The 17083-nt window shown below is 46.8% G+C and overlaps 1 long non-coding RNA gene across 1 annotated transcript in view; it reads right to left on the bottom strand.

The window, feature by feature from the left end:
• LOC130610530 (uncharacterized) overlaps window positions 1-16817 on the bottom strand; it is a 63010-nt gene extending 46193 nt beyond the window's left edge. Inside the window, exon 1 of the long non-coding RNA XR_008975067.1 lies at window positions 16730-16817. This is a non-coding gene — a long non-coding RNA (uncharacterized LOC130610530). The remainder of the gene's footprint in view (window positions 1-16729) is intronic.
• Between the last annotated feature and the right edge of the window lie 266 nt (window positions 16818-17083).

The following is a 17083-nucleotide window of genomic DNA, read 5'->3' as shown; positions in this document are numbered from 1 at the left end:
AAGTGAAACCAGAGACATTTATTTTCGTTTCAGCTTGAATACTCTAAGATACTCCAGTTTGTTAGAACCCAGTTAGCAAATTACTGACACTGGAAAGAAACACTAACACAGCTACAGACCCTGCATCTTCTGTAACCTTAACTGCAAGCAACATTCATGGAGTAGAGGTCTGTGAACTTTTCACAATTAAATGTAAGGAAAAAGCTGTGAGTAGTCACCTATTACAGACCTCAGGGTGGGCTTTTGCATGTGTTGCTGTATCTTCCATCAACCTAATTTTTCCTCTTCCTGCACACCTTCAAAACACCTTCAGTGGGATGCCCTGAGCTGGATGCTGGCAGGAGGGTCAGCACAGTGTCTTGGTGCATGAAACAATGAATTATACCAACTCTTTCTGTGCTATGATGGCGTTGTCATTTTTTCACCCAAAAAGACTCCTTTGATTGGGTGCTGGGGCTGAGAAGTAGCACCCAAACACAGAGGGCTGAATAAACACACAGCAAAGGGCAAGCATGTTTCTCATGGGGTAGCTCTTATTTCACCAGCCTCTCCAGCAACATCTCCACAGCAATGTAATCACACAGACAGCAAATATTTGGAATGAGAAAAATCAAAGAATGGAGGATTACACATGACAGATCATCAGAATTGGGATTGCTGTTAGCAAGAAGGGCAAAAGCTTCATTAGGAATACACTTTTTTGGCTCACAAATTAATTTCTGTTGTCTGAAAGGAATGTATTGGTGAACCATAGAAACAATCATCACATGTATGGCATCACATCACATCAGTTGCCAGTGTCCTCAACACTGCACTACAACAGCACTTCTCCTCTACAGATTTAAAGGCTGTGGCTGGACAACAGCACACAGTGTTCAGAATATATTGGTTTTAATTAATGATACCAAATAGTTGCACATCTTAAACCAAGTTAAGAAGCAGAAAGGACACAGTGTGGGACACACACAGGGACCCTCGAGGGAAAGGAGAACTCCTGTCTGCGCAAGCACCAAGCATGGGAGATGCTGGTACATCAGTTATCAGCACCACAAGAGCCTCACCTAAACCCCCTAAGACTTCAGTGACCATAAACACCCACAGCTCAACCAGCACAAGGGGAAACCGAGGCACATGAAAGCAAAGTGATGCCCTCCAGGTCCCTCGAGCCCAAAAGGAAGGTTAACCCCAGCTCATGGACCAGCCCCAGTGCCCTCTCCACAGCCAAGCTCTAATTGTTTAGAAGCTTAATAAGTTGTAACTTAAAACTAGTTTATGGCTGTACGCAGAAGAAGAAAAAAAGTCCTGTCGTAAAGTATTTATTACACTTCCTTTGGAAACGATGACAGTCCTCCAGTGAATGTTTTTATTGTTATTCATCATCTTTCGAGAGGGTTAGACAGCTCTGAAATACAGCTTTAATATGAGAGCCAAATGAGAAAGTGCAGATTTAAGGGAAACCTCGGCAGATCAGGTTTCACTCAGTGCCTGCAGCACTTACAACATGTGTTTCTGATCTGCAGCTCCACTTTGTTGTGCTCAAACTGAAACTGCATTAAATTCGCTTTGCAGGAATTGCAAAAGGACAAGAAACACACACACACAAACCCGGCTCATTTTAAGTGTGTGACTCCCGCTTAAGCCATGACCTGGAGACGGAAACGGGGTTTATCGTGGCCAGACTGCAAGTCACAACAGTAAAAAGATATGTGGAATTGTTTTCCCATTTTACTGAGTTTGTGGTTTGAGCAAAACAAATTGAGGATGCGATCAGTAATGGTACAAACCTTGCCAGGCCCCTGCAGGTGAAGCCTTTAAGCAGGTAATCTGGTTGGAAAAATAAGCCAGATTTTCCTCAATTGAAACAACCTCATGCATGCACAGCCCATGTCACCCTGCCCACAAATGGCAGCTGGAAGCCCAAAGCCCGGGAGAAAGGGTTCACCAATTACAAATCCCCTGTCCCCTCACACCAGCTCTTGGGAAAATGGGGCTGAAGTGGAGGAAATCCCATGGTAATTCAAGGAACATCTTTAAGCTTAAAATGTCATGACACGCTATAGCTATTAATTATATGTGTTAATGCAAGAGTGCCTGCCTGAGAAACCAGCTGCTTTGCCAAGCCCCAGAAATGGGCTTGCCCTGGCAGAAAACCTGGAGGAAGACACTTCTGCAGGTCCAATGAGAAACATCCACTGAATCCTATGGCTTTTTATCACCCTCTTTCCTTAAGGCATCTCCATCAAAGGCAGGAGTAAGAATGCTCCATGCACTCTCCCACAAACCCAGCCTCTGTCACCTAATCTGGCAGCACACGGATGGCAGGAGACAGTGAATTCCTCCACGCCTCGTTTAAGTCACGGACATGACGAATTCCTGAGCTTTATGGCTCCTATAAATACTCAGCAACATAACCCTGTTACCTTTCCCTGTAACAGCTTGCAAGGAATTCTACCAAAACAGCCGCGTTCAGAGCAGCCAAACCTGATCGGTTTTCTTGTTATGGTCTGGATGGATAAATATGGACCTGCATCTCCATCTGTGGTTTGGCAGAGGAGTCCCTGGGTGAGAAGGAGAGGGAAAAGAAAAGAATAAACTGACAGTGGTGGATTTAGAGTAAATATTAAGTGGAAGTTCTTCCCTCTGAGGGTGCTGAGGTGCTGGCACAGGTTACCCAGAGAACCTGTGGCTGCCTCATCCCTGGCAGTGTTCAAGGCCACATTGGATGAGGCTTGGAGCAACCTGCTCTAGTGGAAAGGGTGGCAGGAGGTTGGAACTAGATGAGCTTTAATGTCACTTCCAACCCAAACCATTCTATGATCCTATGATAGGATTCTATGAAGAAACTCATATAACCTGCAGAGGTCTGCTTGCAGGAGTGCAGGGCAGTGGTAGGGCAGCATCCCAACTGCATCAGCCTGGGTACCACTGCATCCCAATGCACACCCATTTAGCAACCCCCAGCCCATGCTGTCTTCCCCAAAGCCTCAAGCTCCTTTGTCTGGTTTAACAAAGGACTGTCCCTACAGACGCTGGGTGAGGAGGCAGGATTCCCCCAGCACTGGGCAGCAGATGCTGGGGAGCTCCTCAGCTGTTGTCTGTTTTCACTTTGTTTAACAGCTGCCCTTTGGATTGTGCTACTTTGCAGGCTGTGGACAATGAGGCCGGTGCAGGAAACGCAGCCAAACATTTACCTACTCTGCTTTGATTTAAAACAGCTTGAGAAGGGCTGAAAGTCTGTACATCAACATTTAGCTAATCCAACTTTTCCTCCTGCCAGAGAGTAAGCACTGAAGAGTTAATGAAAATAACTCCTCTGCCTTAAAGAAACCATAGTACGAATGTAGAGTCATGCAAACTCTGATCACCTTCACTTAACATTTGCACAGAATTATTTTAACACTTTATTTTAGCTTAAATAAACATGCTCAGTGTTCCAGACAGGGGGTGGGAGCTCTCTGCTGCTGGGCCACCAAAAGACAAGACAGGAGGCATCTATCCCCAGACAGAAGAGGTCAGAAGCATCTGCATTCATGGGGAGCAGACACCATTCTGAACCTGGTAACATTACTGTAGCCCTGCTCTGTCACAGCTCAAGCTTTTGATGCTTTTCTGGCTAGAAATGAAAAGAAAAAGGCTGACCAGTGACAGCCCAGAGCCCTGCTGCACCACTGAAAGGATGTGGCCAATTCAGAGCCACCCTGGAGACATCTGCAACACAAGACATTCCCCGGTGCCTTCTCTGTCCAGGATGGTCCCAGCTCCAGTGACCCACTGAGAAACACTGCCCAAACACTCCAGATGGCAATTTGTACAGGACTTTTTGGGGGAAAAAGCGGGGAGGAGGGACTCGTCTCGCTGACCCCAGGACTGGGATGCTTGGAGGGCAGGTCTCGCCTCCCATCTGGGCTGTGAGCTCCGAGCGGAGCCAGTCGGTCTGACAACCACTGGCTCTTCCTTGCTTATAAATGCTGAGAACATCAGATAATGCAGGAAGGTCAGGGTCAGCCACTGCGACTGCTTTATCCCAGCCTTGGAGCAGCTCTGCGTGTGTTTGGGTACTGCAGAGATGCAGTCTGTGCCTTTTTATACTCAATATGATATTTTAAATACCTCCTATATTAGCTCTCTTCACAACAGACATGCTGAAGCCCAAAGGGAAAATGCTATGGATTAGTGAGCACCAACTCAGGAGATCTCCACGTTTTCCCTGACTCGGCACAATGGCAGGAATCCTGCTCCCATCTCCCAGCCCCGCTCTTTGCAAACAATAAGTTGCTCATAAAATTTAAGGTCAGGGCCCTTGGCTCATCTCATCTTCCCTGCTTCATATTGCAGAATTACATTGCTTTATAACATCCTCCCTGCTAGATCATGCAAAAGATGACTGAGCTCTGCTGAGCCCAACAACCATTTGATTTAAGCATCTTTCCCAGATAGCATATATCTTTTTGCTGTATTGCTGCATATATTTTTGCTCTGTTGACAATTCCCCCACAGGCTATGGCCTAAAGCCAGGGCCTGCAGAGGGACTTCTCCAGGGTGCAGATTAAATGGTGAAGCTGTTTACCCCAGATGCTGTGGGTTTCACACATCCTTGCTCCATACAGGGAAGAATATTGCTTGGTGGGTGTGTGGTTTTGGGGGTTTTTAACTCTGGTGTGGGTAACTCCAACACTTGGCATGGACTTTTTGGGGAGTACCCTGGCCTGTCCTGCATGGCTGGTGAGCAGCAATGCACACACTTTCCTCTGGTACCCAGAGCAGGGTCAGTGCAGGGTTTGCCGCTGCTGCGAGTGGGTACATCACCCTACTGCAGTGACTGACCATCACTGGCTGGGCAGCTCCAACGATCCTGGTCCTTCATCCTTCCCATGAAGAGGACCCAGGACCAAAACACCAATTGGTTTTCCTAGCTGGCATCACACACAGTATCAAGTGCCACATTTAGAAATAGACAGACACCCCCTAATCAGATGGTTCATAAACTATTAAAAACAGAATAAGGGCTTTGGGGAAGGAGAGGTTGGCCTCTGGGTTCAGAGTCAGTCCAGCACCCACAGGTCACATTTTAATGCTTTTTCCTGAAAACAGGTAGAACAACAAATCTTTTTGCATTCCAAGTAGGAGCTGCATTCTCACACAATCTATTCCGAGAGTCACTCATTGAAAACAACCCTCACGAGGTCTGCAAACCTCCTGAAAGAGCAGATGATGGGCAATGAGCAGAGGATCAGTCCTGGGCCACAAGCTGTGGTGCTTGTGGCCCAGGACTCATCCTGAGCTTGTGCTCATCCCTCCCCAGCACCCAGCTGGTTAATTCATCTCTGCCTCCATTCAACCAGGAAAGCTGGATCAGAGTTGAGCTCTCCCACAAGGCTCAGGCAATGTCACAACCATCACTTCCCTCCCACAAACCCAGATACGGGGCAGATAAGACCCCATTTTAAAATATTTATGGTGTATACAAGCAAAAGGCACATTTACAAGCGGAAAAGCCAGGACTGCTGAAATAAAGAGTGATAATGTTGAGCTGGAGAAAGTTCAGTGTGGCTGGGGAAACAGGCAGACTCACAGCCCCGAAGCACAGCAGTACCCACTCCTCTGTGCCACCCCAAATCCCACGTACGGGGAAGCTGGCCTCAAGAACAAGCCTTTCTCCAAGTGATTCAGCACAGACTCGCTGCTCATCAGCTGCCCGCCTGATGCTCTTGCTTTCCATGAAATTAAATGCCTTTGTTTGCATCATTTTCCCCTAGCTAAGAGAGAGCAGAGCTGTGGAGCTGCACAGGATCCTCGCAGGCTCCGTAGCCGGCAGGAGGGCGACTTGCTTTTGTTTCCAGGATCTCGTGTGCACCAGCTGCCTGCATGCATATTTACTTTTTTAGAAAGCATTTCCCCCTGTAACTTGGCACAAAACCTGATTGCCACATATTTTCCCTTCTTTAAATAAACAGAGCGTAATGTGTGATAATTACGCTCCGTGGCTGGAAACTTAAAACGACTTTGGGGTATTTGTCTGTCACATCAGCTGTGGAACAGCTTAAAATCTACCCAGAGCAGCCAACATTCTGTACCCCAAGAGAAGGATGCTGGGTTGCTCTGTACAGATACAACCTGTTCCCTGTGGCTGCAGCTCTTATGCTATGGCAAGACAAGGCTGAAGAACACTTGGGCAAAGCCCCCTCCAGGCATTTTTGGTGTGAAACTTCATCTCTGCAGCGAGTTGCAATTGGTGTTTATGGTGAGTGAGCAAGCACTTAGGGAAAGAAAAAAATCCACTTTGTGCTGAGAACTATTCCCCTGCCCATCACTTTGGCAGCAGTGGGGCTCCTCACTGATGCAGCACCAGCAAGGGAACAGGCAATGCTTTTAGCCTGGGATGAAGGACCCTGAGGCTGCATCCTTTGCTCCATCCGCTTGCTGGAAGCAGATGGCAGAGTATTTTGCATTTCCATTCAAGTCAAGCGTGAAGGAAAGCATGTACTTCACTAACAAGAGATCAGCCACTATTTATCTTATACGGGTGACTTCATTGTAGAAATAGCACTGAAGAGAGGTTTGCAACCTCCCCAACAATCCACTTTTTCTAAACAGTATTTGGGAAAAGAGCAGAGCTCAGAAAGTAAGTGAGAAAATTAGACTGTTGTCATTTCACAGATTTAAGACTTTGGTGTATTAAAATAGGAAATGTACAACTTGACTCTCTTGCGTCACTTTAAGCATTATATCCCAATTGTGGATCCTCCAGCAGCAGTTTGGTTTTGGTTCCTTTATCACCAAATAGCCAGACATTTGTTCCAGCAGTTGCCCCAAGGTAAGGGCATTTTTAGACACCAACCCCTGGATCAGCAGGTGCAGAGATGCTCTCACCCAGGGTCACTCCATAGCTCACGTTATTGTTTTTAATGCTTCCTCAGAGCGCAACAGGATGGATCTGGTGGAGGATGCTGATGGATGAAGCTGTGGGCAGGAGGGAAATACCTGCTGACTATGCCTGGACAGGGGCCAGCCTGCAGCACTGCAGATGGAGCGAGGACTAACAATGTCAGGAAGTTGTTGATAACTGACTCCACGCTCACTAACAACATTGACTTCCTTTATTTCCCACCTTTCGCTACCGCAGGCCCAGTGCCTTTGCTGCACAATGCTTGTTTCTGTGTGGTAACAGCACAAAAGCAAAACCTGGGCATTTGCCTGGCTCTTGCTGCTAGAAATCAGCCTGCAAGAACAGGAGGCAACAGCCACTGCACTAATGCACAAGAAGGTTTCCCTTAGAACAGGTTCTTTGAGAAAGTAATTAATTCTAAAAATCAGACAGAACACTCTTAAAGACTCAAATCTGTTTTAGCGGAAGGGATACCCTGCATAAGCTCTCCAAGATATAGATGCTGCCAGCTCCTACCATGGCATAAGTATCTTATTTGACTAGTGGGTAGATTAAAGACTCCCTGAACACCACCGTCAGAATCCTTATAACATGGGTAATATTACTGCAGCACTAGGAATGCCACAGGAACACACAGATCACTTCTGCACAGTCAGGAACTTACAGAGACGCTCGCAAAGGTTTTACTACTACACTATCTGGGTCCGACTCATGATAAATCCTATTTATCACCCAAGTACAAGCGAACTTGCAAACAGGTTGAACCTTCACTGGGAGCAGAAGTTTGTCAAAGACAGTGGTGGAAGCAATAAAAGAACCCAAAGAAATACTACCTTAGGTATCATTTTCTATCAATTTAGCTCATTCTTATATGCTACAGGATACACAGTTGTGATATCAGTGCACAAAGCAACTCAAAACCTGCTCTTAACACTGAAAAAATGATTCAATTTTAAGATGGAGGCTTTCTGATGACTGCAGGTTCATCAGATGCTAACATTCATTGATTCATTCAGAAGAAAACCAACTCGTTACCATTTAAAGGAAAATTTCTGAGAAAAAGAGGTATTAAAACAAAAGAACTAACCAAGGATTTCAGTAGATTTCAGGATCTTTAGCAAATCAAACTGGGATGCATGAACATAGATGAGATTTTCAACAGCTACATGGCACGTTTACTCAAATCTTATTTTTTAGAGGCACTTTGCATAGTCAGAGAAAAACAGGTAAATCTTTGCCAGTGACTGCAGGATGCCAGAGAATTTCCACATGGAAACCTTCCTATATCAGCCTCCAAAATCTGGCAGCTCCACAAGATTATAGCCATGACTGAGGTTTAAATGAAGATATCCTTGGCTGGACTCTTCTCTGTTTAATCAAAAGATTACAGACCCCATCCACAGGGCTGTATAAAATGCTGGGTTTGTAATGATGTAGATTACAGCTGCCATCACCACTGAAAAGGTCTGAACAAGTAAATGGATGAAATAAAACTAGAAACAACGTTCTGCTTTCTCATCTGCCACATCACTGCCCCTGAACCACTGTGGAGGACCCAGAGCTTCAAAAACCGTGCTGGAAGTAACACAGCCATTATGGGCTTTATACATCCAAAGACTTCTGAGGTCTTTCCGACTGCTGAAAGACTTGGAACTGGCTTTTGCATATTTTGGATGACCTATTTATCCCAGAATTGGCAAGGCTGGGGAGCAGTTTTCCTCACCAGGCAGGTCTGGGTCATGGGGAGTTGGTAGGAAGGAAGGAAGGAGGTGGAAACTTTGTGTAAATAACAGCCCTCCCCCTTCCAGCTCAGTGCCTCATTGATGGTGCCCGGTCCTTGGCAGGGAGGAGGTGGGACAGGGGGGTTTGGTGTGGTTTGGAAAGAAGTAAATCCCTTTTTCAACTGAATGACATGGCCAGAGCCTCAGATCTCCTGCCAGAGGCATGTTCCCACTGTCAGCAACAGGCTTTAAAAGTAAATATACCCTGTGTCTGCCAGTAACGGGTCTTCTCTAATTATAACCAAGCATCTGACTGCCTCTGCTGAACAGTTTTGGGACTCTGGTGCTGGGCAGTGGTTGCCTTTAAGGACTGCTCTCTCTTACATAGGGCCTGGATGAACTCTGCTGGGTCCTCTCATGGATGCAGCTTTCTCTTGAGAGTGCTGCTCCTGTTTCCACAGCAGAGGGGTAGCAGGGCAAGGAGCTGCTATTAATGCATCAGTGGGGTGGCAATGAGGCAAAAAGGACATGCCATGAGGTCTGCACTCAATCATGGTCAGCACCACAAGTCCCAGGAGGTCTACAGCACAATATGCTGAGCACACACAACATCTCAAGGTCTTTTCTGTACACATATATGCTGTAGAGTATCACATATACTGCTTTATTTTTGTAGTGAACCCTAAAGATTAATAATTAAGAGCAATTTAGCTTCCAAGAATTCTGCACACCAGGCATTTACTAGCCCTGATGGATTTGCTAAGGAGCAGGGTCTGAACAGGTCCAACTTCTACTTTATGCCTGGGTCAAGCACAACAACAGCATTCAGATGAAATCTGTTCTTCACCATCTCTGTTCCCAGCCCCACTCCTCTCCAGCAGCCAGAGCCCCACTGCACCCACATGAGCCCCCAAGATTACTGATGAACGTCCAAGTGAACTTATTCTAATTGGCATTAACTCACATAACTAAACTCTCCATGCTTAAACTGCTTCTAAGTAGCCACAGACATGGTACATGACTGTGTTTAAGCATTATTGCACTTGCTTCTACCTCCACTCAGACCATTTCTGACCATTTCACAGTTCTTTGCTCTCCCCAGGTAAGCCTGTGAACTTCAGCTCCACAGCAGCTACTGGCTCATGGATTTGTAAGTTTTGGACACCAAAACCAATTTAAAGAGTCAAAGGAATTTGCGTAGGACAGACCCCTTTGAAGCTACATGATGCTGAGAGCACATTCTGCCACAGCTGCTCCATCCCCAGCAGCACCTGGCCCTTGATCCAACCTTACTCCTGCTATTTCTATGTTCTTATTTAACATGTCTTTTTCTCACTAGTTACACTTGAGGCCTTCAAGGCTGTATTTTTTTAGGTGATGAGAAGTTCAGCGTCCTCAGCTGAGAAGCATTCCCCTGCAGACAGGGTGCTGGGGAGGGATAGGCATGATTACTGCAGTATCTGGCTTGCACATGAATCCAGCAAGAATAGAGACAACCAAGCTCCCATAGCTCCAGCACCCAAAAGAGTGAAATTATAATCCCAGAGATAATAAAGAAGCTTTATTCCAGCTGTCAGTCAACCTGCCTCCACTCCTCGCCTGCCCTCCAGAGAATACATTTAAAGGCCTCAGACTTGTAGGTGATGATGTTTTATTACATCTCAAAAAGAAAGAGAAAAAGCCCCAGCCCAACACGCAGAGGAATGCAGTTTCATTTGCAGTTTCCTGAAACCTGAGCAGAAAGTTTATAAAAACTTTGGGTCATGTTTGGAGTTAGGAAACAGAATGAGAAATTGCCCTCCTTTTCCTCTTTCTGTTTGCTGAGCAGCACCACCAATCCCACAACCTTCCCACCACCCCTTTTTTCCCTCCAACAGTATTGCAGTTCCAAGCCTTGCTCTGTTGGCTTGGATGTAAATCACAAAGTGAGGGTCTGAACAAGATCCTTCTTGTACTTCTCACACCCCAGTATAAAAAAACCAAAGGCTTAAGAAAGCAATTTGATCCCCACTTCCTAAGTCTGAATTGTCTGGAAACTGTTGTTACTTCAGGTCAAAAGAAAAGCAGAAAAACCCCTCTGACCTCTGAATGTCAAAACAAAAAGATCCGTTTCCTAAAAAGTAGGAGCTGACATTGGAAATGAGGAGAAGAACCAGCCTGAGCCATCCTGTGGTAGAAGTTCTTCCCTGTGGGGATGCTGAGGTGCTGGCACGGGGTGCCCAGAGAAGCTGTGGCTACTCCATCCCTGGCAATGTTCAAGGCCAGGTTGGACACAGGGGCTTGGAGGTGTCCCTGCCCATGGGAGGGGGTTGGAACTGGATGAGCTTTAAGGTCCCTTCCAACCCAAACCAGTCTGGGATTCCATGATTTTCCTCACTCATGATCCTCAAAGGGCCATTGCAAAACTGCTTTAGACAAAAAACTTTTCCAGGGCTGGTTTGCACCAAGGACTGGCTACACCAGGGAGAAGAGCAAGAAGGGACAGTGCTGATGAGATTTGGGTACCTGCACGCTGAGCATGACCTGCCATGGGATAGAGGGATCAGGTGCAAAGCAGGGCTTGGAAGGCTTCCCAGAGCAGGGATTAGGAAAGACAGCCCATGGTGAACAGCAATGGGAAGGCCAAATCCTAAGAGCCTTGCCCCTTGGCAGAGGTATCCAACTTTCTGTGGGGCATCACCCATCCCACTCCATTTTTACTCCGAATAATTCTTCCATGTGCTTTGCTGCCTCAAGCTATCCCAGGGCAGATGTACAACAGCCAGACACTATCTGCATCCCTGAGCATTCCCCTCACATCCATCCAACAACCCATTAGCACACAATACACCATTCCCATGGCTACCTCTACCATAAAGCGAAGATGCAGACTCAAATAGGAGTGTCCTCATTGCATCTCCCAGCTGCTGGCACCACTATGCAGCCAAGCATGAAAAGGAGCATAAAAAGGCCAGATGGCCTCTTCTTCCATCCCTTTTTTCCACTCATGTCTAGCAGCAGTAGAGAGAAGAAAGCAGGCTGGATATCAGGGTATGATAGTGCACAAGGAAGATGAAATAAGTTTACAAAAGCAGCTTTATTCTAGTATTTTCCAATTTTAAGACCTGAATTTTGTATCCTTCATGTTCTTTTTAAGATTGCTTTAAAACCACACTAAAAAAAAACCAAAGACATTGCAGGTGGGATGAGAACCAGACCAGAAAGGTTGTGTCCAAACATTGGATGGACCTGTGATACCTCATATTGGGGAGGAATGTCACTTCTTCATTCTTCAGGCCAACAGCACTTCATTCTGGAGACCCATCTGGCCAAGAAAGAGACAGAGCTACCAAGGAAAGTTAATTTACCATTTCTTGTTGCTGGTGAGTCTTAACACCCAGATCACCAGTGGCTCTGAACCCAGAGCTGCACCAGCACCAGCTCTATGTGCTGCAGTTCAAGTCCAGCAGTAAATCATTTAGATAACCAATTAAGCTCAAACATTTCAGCAAAATGCCAACATTAGGAAATGTTATCTTTTAAATCCCTGGCTTTCCATGACAGCAAGCCGCTGCCAGCAGCAGAACAAGCTGCTATGTGTCCCTGCATACAAACAGTTCACCAGCACTCACAGTGGATCCATCCAGCCCATAACTAATGCCAATGGTCTGAGAAGTTAGGGGATAGGTGGATTTTAGGGTCTCATGTCCCACAGCACTCCTGAAACCACAATCTCTGGTGCTGATGACTTCAGCAAGGGCCACATAAAATCCCAGCCAGCCTATTCCAGCAGGCAGAGGGAGGGACCAGGTGCCTTTGGATTTTATCCCATTTTGCCACGTATTCATGACCACTTTGCACAGAGAGAGCCAACAGAGACTTCAAGGCCTCCTGTGATCACTTGGTCCACAGCCCATCCCTGTGACTATAAAAAAAAAGTTTGAAAACAATCCAGAAACACCCTAGGAAGGCTGCACTTGGAGAGCTCTGTGCCACAACTGTCTAGTCCAAGGAACTTAATGATCCTTGTAAGAAAAAGGTATTTTCTCCTCCTTTCCCCGCAGGAAGGCGCATCAGCCTGGCTGCAGAGCCCACTCTTTGGCATGAGTTCCACCAGCCTGGGCTCATCACTGCTTTCCAGCTTCTTCAGGTTACACCCAATTTCCTACCCCTTTACCACCCTGCCAGAAGAAGAGCCCAGCATCACACTCAGGTTTCTAAAGGCATCGAGATTCTTCTGCATTAGCCAGGCCAAGCTCAGCTGGAGAGCTCCTGGACACTAGAGAAGAGGAGATGTGGAGGCAGAGCTGAGCCAAGTTGGGTAATTATAAGACAACCTCCTTCAAAGAGAAGCTAAATGAAGTCTCACCACACCTCCAGCAGCCACCCATGACAGAACATACCCACACAAACAGCCACAGCAGCTAAATCAGAAGAGTCAAGACACTCATGTGCCCAATCACCCAATAAGAGGCTCCAACAGCATCCACATTTTTTTTTGCACTGTGGGACCCGAAATGCCATGAAAGCAGCTTGGAACCACTCACAGACAGCCCCTTTTCCACAGGGGATGTAATCTCCAGCTGGCTTCAGGTATGAGTAGCCAAAAGCAGATATTCATGCTAAAAAAGCAACATCCATTTCTCTTGAAGTCTACATTTCTTTTTTTGCTGCCATCCCAAATGTCCAACCAATTAGTGTAATGAATGGCAGAGAAAGAAAGCATTTCCATCTCCTCTCCTCAAAGGACATATTACCCATTGGCCCTTGTGTTAACTACTACGGATTTTCCAAGTGTTTTACCATGTAGCGCTGGAAACAAACTCAACCAGGTATGCCACATGCCTTGGATTGCTGCTTTTAGATGGACCACAGCTGTGTCTAGGAAACTAAGCAAAAAGCAGTGTCTTAAGTGAGAAGCGTTTCTGACATTGCAATATATTTTGCCTTTAATTCGTTTTTTCATCTCAGAATATTACTTGCCAAAAGCTTTGCAGTCTGAACAGGTCCAACCAGCTCTCACTGCATACCTCCACTGAAACCAGCTCTGGTAATTATGCATTGAGGGCAGAGATCATTAAAATAAATTACTTGGGTTCTGAAGCCTGTAAACTGTCCTTCTCTGCAATTAAAGCCATTTCAGATTTCAGTTCACTTTGTCACCTTGTCTATCTTTCTCCAAGTTGTAAATTAAACCCAAGAAGGTATATTAAAAACCTGTGAAGTTCTCTCTAATAAATGGGATTGTAGCATTGGCAAGAGGAGCAGACGCGATGCACCAGTCATGCTCTCCAGGATGCAAACCTCCTCATTCCTGCAGGTTGCACATGTGCAACTGGCCACTGAGCTGCTGGTATTGACTCCCCTCCAGAAGGGATGCAGGGCTCTGCTCTCACGTGGTATTGCCTCACTTGCCCTAATAGCTCCACACTACTCTTTCCAAAGTGCCCTGCTGAAGGACCATGTCCCTGCACCCCATTACTGCAGTGCCTGTGGATGGTGAACACCATACTGCCCATATTTTGCAACCCACATGGGACTGGCACTCTCATTTCATACAGCTGCCAGAGATAGTGTCCACCCTCTCTTCCCAAGCCAGTGAAAGCAGCATCCACAGCCCTGGATGCATCCTTCTACAGGCAGCCCGTGCAGACAAGCAGCTCCAGACAAACATCACAGGCACACAACAGTGTCTGAGGTCAGCTAATCCCAATATCCCACAGGCAGCAGTGGGGTGCTGATGAAATCCTTCATCTTATTTCTGCAGCTCAGGGAAATTATCCTTTATTCTCACAGTACGCTGACATTAAAGCTTTTTCCAATTGGTCCAGAGCCTGATTAAGCTAAACAGAAAAAAAACCCATTGATCCAATTGTGCATTTGAGTGTGTTAATGATATCTCTGTACTGCTCAGAGATCCACCTCAAAGCACCACCTGGATTGCTATATGATTTCATCACATACTCTGCCTGCAGGTTTACAGAAGGAGTTTATACCCATAAGCAACATGGAAACTGCTCCATGCAGACAACATGGACACCTCCCCAACCACCACCACCCAGCTCTTCATCCCAGTCAGCACTGTTGGACCTTCGATGTGTTGAAGGGCATTAGGATGCACAACAGAATTAATGACAGATGCTTCCATTCATTAAACAAAGCCTGAGAGAGGGTTTGAATGGGATAATGGGAACATCTGTCATCCCTGCTAGCGCTACTGGCTTAGTTTTGGCTAAGAAGGTGGCAGACATGGGAAGACCCAAGCTCACCTCAGGCCACCCCACCATATTGGTCCTGATGCTCCTACAGCAGTCATATCACTGCTCAGAGGAGGAACAGAGGCATCAGTCCTCATCTGACCGCTCTGTGGAAACCCAGAGTAAACATTTGACATCCACTAGATCAGCTCATTCATCCTGCAACAACACATCCCTTATTGTCCACCAGACAAGCTCTGCTGTGTTTCGTTTGCCTGACCTTTCCAGCGAGACCCCGACTGCCTTTGGCGACACTGAGTCCCGGGGCCACATTCCTCCTGTGTTCCACCATACTGCTGCATTGTGTGGTGGGACACTCTGGCCCAGACGTCATCGTGCAGCTGAAGCATTGGCCCCTGTGGTCCCCACAGCCCTCACTCGTGCCAGCAGACCTGCCGTCGCCAGGACGGGATGGCCACCAACAGCCCGTGGGCAGTGGCAAAGAGGTGCCGAGACCCCACCAGTCCTGGGAAAGAAATGCCCACGGGTTTGAATACAATTAGCAAGCCCAGGCTGGCAGCGCATCCATGGCATTTATTGTTCCAGGGCACAAGAGCTCTTTAGGGACAAAAGTTTCAAGTGCCTCTGCAGAGAGATTAGATCGTCTCCCCTCACTGCTATTATGTTCTGAAATAAAACTGGCCATGGCGGCTGATGGAGTGTCTGACGCTGCCTTTGTGTGTTCCTCCAGGGCCTCCGCTCTTTAAAACTGTTCCCAGCAGGGAAAGTGACCCCACATTTTACAACAAGGGACATTCCCCAGATTAGAGACAGCCAGGCTGCGGCTCTGGGGCTGTCTGAGGAGTCAGCCTCAGGCTGCAGCTCAGCCAGGGATGAGGGTGGCAGCAGAGGTGCCAACATCTGAACCCCAGGGACAATCACAACCATTCTGGGAATCCTTCCCCAGGAGAAGGGACACATGCTCCAGGGAGATGGCTGCATCCTGTTCTGAAGGCACAGGGGAACACTGACACGCTTGAGCATCCCCAAGCCTAGAGAGGAGCTTCCCTTACTGAACACCTCCCCATCGCTTCCAAATCTCTCTGCTCTAGATGTTTACCAGGACCAATTATGTAAGAAAGTCATGATTTAGTTATTAAAGACCAGTACATGGGGATAATGGAGCTGGGTAGCTCCAACTCAGCACATCAATATATTTTATCTTTGTCCCTAGATTGCTGGTGACCCAGGACAAGTCACTTCACCCATTTCTCTTTTATAAAAAAAGCACATACTGACCTCTTCTTTGATATCTGCTATGAATCCCCATTTGAGAGCTATTTTTTCGTTCTGTACACCAAATGACTATTTTGCACACGCTTATGGATAAAAAGCACACATCATCTTGGAGACACCTGCCCCACAACATCAATTCAACTCCAAGGCTCTGCAGTAACTGCAGAGGCAGAAGGAAGAGGGATGAGACCAAGAGCAACTCTCCTGGAGAGCTGAGACCTGCCAGGAGCCACCACACAGACAGACCTTTCTGCTGCCAGCACTGTGCAAGATCCGTCTTGCTGCCACCCACCCTATTTCTCATTTTCTCTTTTCATGGTTTGTCGATTAAAAGCAATTACAGTCTAGTCATATTCCTGGGCTCACAGGGCACCCTGAATGAATGCATCAAAGACAGGGCTACACAGAAAATGATTGCCAACTCAAAGCCACAATACTTCCAGTTGCGTTCCTCAGCTACGACAGGGCGAACCGATGGGGAGTTGAGATGTCTGGAGAACAAAAGCCCTACACAAAGTATTCCTGCCTGACTTGAATCGCAGCCCTGACTGCTGATACAGTCTCAAATGCAGTAATAATTGCTGGCTTTGAAGACTAACGTGTGCAGAGTGCACTTTCCACACCTATTTCACCCAAATGACAACACTTACCTCATCCTCGGCGTACCTGCTCCTCTGAAGCCCTTTGTAGTCCTGCCAGGGCAGCTCATTACAGGTCTCATATGCAGCTTCTTCTGGAAAAAGAGACAGTAAGTTTATGCAGGAGAGAATGCAAAATGAAAGAGGTTGCCCTGAATTACAGCTCACATCCCCATGAGAAAGCTTTTATTATTATTATTTCAAACCACTTGATGAGGGGAAATTAAAGAGTTAAGTTTCCAAATGGATGTCTATTGTACACACCTCACATGCCCAGCCCTGGCTGGTCCTTCACCTGCCACCCTGAAGGACCCTTCTCCCCCTGATCTTCTCCTTTCCATCCAGACTATCTGCAGGCTTTGTCAG

The sequence above is a fragment of the Pezoporus wallicus genome, unplaced genomic scaffold (assembly GCF_028554395.1).
Source record: "Pezoporus wallicus isolate ANWC-B61680 ecotype Strahan unplaced genomic scaffold, APGP_CSIRO_Pwel_v1 contig_14831, whole genome shotgun sequence".
In the NCBI taxonomy this organism is placed as follows: Eukaryota; Metazoa; Chordata; class Aves; order Psittaciformes; family Psittacidae; genus Pezoporus; species Pezoporus wallicus.
This window is presented reverse-complemented; position numbering and strand designations above follow the sequence as displayed.